The sequence below is a fragment of the Pinus tabuliformis genome, chromosome 8 (assembly GCF_031772625.1).
Source record: "Pinus tabuliformis cultivar Carrire ecotype Pingquan chromosome 8, CPIR1, whole genome shotgun sequence".
NCBI lineage: Eukaryota > Viridiplantae > Streptophyta > Pinopsida > Pinales > Pinaceae > Pinus > Pinus tabuliformis.
The window spans coordinates 1,557,238,748-1,557,242,363 of NC_142294.1; positions in this window are offsets into that span (position 1 = coordinate 1,557,238,748).

A 3,616-nucleotide genomic window follows, 5' to 3' on the forward strand; every position below is an offset into this window, starting at 1 on the left:
GGAAAATCGTCTTCATATCGTCCCATGTAGTAATAGATTTCCCCCCTAAACCCATAAACCATCTCAAAGTTGTTCCCTTCAAAGTAGCGGGGAATATCTTCAATTTCTGAGCATCAGAAATATAATCATACCCCTGATAGACAACGTCAAATTCAAAAAAGAATGTGTCCATATCCTAAAAAAAAGACCATGGAAACTAGGTAATGATATCAAAGGAATATGCTTCATAGGCGCATCACCTATGATATCTCCAATTGGGAATTCCATCGAAGAAGTTGCAGGAGCCATGACTATCTTCCAATATTCACTCGGAATCTCAACATGTTCTGGCTCTGGTTGTTCTATAACAGGAAGTTGAGGTTATTTGACAACACTTCCCTGATCAAATGGTGCAAAAATCTTCTTTCTCCGAACTTACAATATTTAGTTCCTCAGATCCTCTACTTGCTATTTCTTCTTCCCTGAATTGCACTTCTGTTATTAGGGGAGGTTCTGGTTGTGAAACTGATTGCCCTCCAGATCTTGTATGAGATCTCACCCTAACAACAGCTCGCGACGATGCTCCTGACTTAGCTCTTGAAATGATCTCTTGGATGTAGGTTTTTCTGCCTAGATCTCTCCCTCTTCTTTTCAGGGGTCTTCCTCTGCCCCTTTTATTTGTATCTTTGTTCATGCAATCAGAAAATAAAAGGAAAACATTCAAGCAAATCGAAAGCTTAGGACCTGGAGCAGGGTGAGAAATTCCCTCCCCAGGACGAGAGAGTGGCCCCTAAAAAGAAAGCAAAAAGAAGAAAATAGACCAATCACAAAATCTAAGCTCAGGACCTGAAACAGGGTGAAATAAAAACTTCCCTTCCCAAGATGAGAGAGCGGTTCCTATGAAAAAGAAAATAGGACAATCTAATGCTCAGGACCTGGAGCAGGGTGAAAAACTTCCTGCCTAGGACAAGAGATCAGTCTTATGGTCAATACTCATCATACTTTCACGCTTTCAATAACCTCCCCGACAACAGTGCCAAAAAGTTGGTGTTCATATATGAATCATGCAATTCACCCAATTCCACATTATTGTCAACCCAGGGCTCTAGGAGTTATTTCAAGGCTATCATGAAAAGTATATGTAGGCCACAATTTCCCTACCCAACATTGAACATTCAATTATAAACTTAACAATGTGTAACAATAAGCAATAACCGTAACAAGAATAAGAGTAATAGCAAGTTAAGGCTCACAACAACACATTGATAATCATTCACAACAATAAATAACTCAACTGAAATAAACCTATGCACACATCTATTCCAACAACATTTGGTCAGGAGAGTGGGCTCAACTCCCTGATCAGGGTTGTGGCAAGATTAAGAAGTCACGAAATGCTCAGAAGATCATAATTTCATTAATCAAAAGGACATTACAAAGTATGTTGTCACAGACTCTGAGTTAGCGTAATTCTCTTGCGATCTTAACGGCTCACTTTCATGGCCCCGTAACTCTACTTATACAATTTGTTAACACTAACATCTCCTAGAATTACGATAGTTGTTTGCCTAGAATTACATAGCAGTTTCCAAAGTAAAACATAATATAAAGATAACAGTGCGTTGATTGAGAGGTTGATCCAACGTTGCAGCTGATGTCCCAAGATAACGCTGCCAACTCGATGGTCACCATTCGTTAAACCACGGTCCTGGTCATTCTTCCTCCAAATCTACAAGAATAATTGAACTAGCAAGCCGCTTAGGCAATAATCCCCTATGACTATGCTTCATTGATTAATTATTCATAAATACATGATAAGAGATATACCTGTGCGTTTAGAATATAAATTGACCAACAATGGTGTAAAATGGATACAAGAAACAAGGTAAAAAGGTGGGTAAAAATATGCAAATCCAGCCACCAACAGAGTGGTCAGAAGTCGGGCCTTGATGGAATGTGCAATGTGATTCTTGCAGAGAGGCTGATCTTGGCCATTACTTGGAAATTATGTCTCTACGTTGCTCTCTATTTAAGCCTTTGCCATGGTCTGCGTCTTCATCTAGTCCTGATGATGAACCACACTTGTTGGTTGAAACGGCCAAAAATTTCTCTTATGTGATTTCCACCGAAAGACCTTGCTTAATTCATTATGGATCACAGAAGCTTGAATATGGAAAATAAAAAAATTATTTTATACATCTTATTTTTGTTAAAATTAGAAAAAAAATATTATTTTAATGTAAATTATATTTATTATGCTAATACACTTGTCTATTTGGAAATAAGGTTTCTAAAATTTTAATTTCATTAAACATAATTATTTGGTAGATGGTAAAGATTTAACTTCCACATAATAATATGGAATATTCATATAGTATATACAAATCAAACGCTGATATTTATCTCCAAAGTAGTAATGATGAAGGGGATTCTAATGTACAAGACGGAAAGAATTGTTTGCCAAATTTTATTGGTAATATAACAAACCATAAAGATATGGTCAATCATTTCTTCTTGCAACCTGCAGAAGGACATAATTTTGGCTCAACAAACCCTCTTTTCTACAAATTTTCGCAGGCAAGGCTAACGAGGAGAAGCATTTCAACTTGTTAGGGATATTCCATTTCCAAATATAGTTATTCCACGAGCTGAAATCATAAACCACAACAGAGTGCTTCATAGGCAAGGCTTGCTTTCATCCTACCAGAGGAGGTGTCACAACTCCAGATCCTTAGAGTTATTTAAGCTAAAGCCATTGACATTTAACTCCTTTATGTAGGAATTCCATTCATGTGCCAAAGGTCCAACTGGACCCAATTTCGTTGAAGTCAACCAATAGTTAATTTTTTTGAAAAGAGTAGAGACCACTCTTTTTGCATTATTAAGGTACATATAGCCTATGGAGCTCAAGGAATGAATAAAGGGGGGTCCTTGCCAAGAATCCCCTATTTTCCAACTCCAAAGGAGTCATTGAGGGCCTTTCAAACAATGGAGCCCTTGTATACTAGTGTTTTTACATCTCTTCTAAGCCATTCCACCACAAGCATCCTTGTTATATATTTTTCCTTAATAACTGGAATCCAAAGCCCCCCACCCAACAAATTTGTCCATATATTTTCGAAGCAAATGCTTTATTAAACCAATTCAGGGTCTTGAAACCCCACCCACCAAGTTTTTTTTGGTTTGGAAAAGGATTCCTAGCTAGCAAGGTGAATCCCCTCACTTTTTTTACCAATCCACAAGAAGTTGAACAACGTCAATTCCATGGGCCAATAGCATGGGTTATCAATACCACATATCCAAAAAAGCATAATTCATTTCATATGACACTCACACACACACACACATATATAAATCTCAACTTTTGATTTGTGTGTACTAATATGAATACTCTGATTTGTGTGTACTAATATGAATATTCTAGAATATTATGTGGAAGTTAAATCCTCACCATCTATTGAATAATTATGGATAATTAAATTAAAATTGTGAAAGATCTATTTCAAGATAAACACACTTATCCACATTATTTAAAAACATGTCAAAATCACAATATAATATAAGACAATAGGTACAGTCTAACTAATAGACAAAATGATTTTTTTGCCAAAATCCAAAAATATAATTTGGAGTAAAA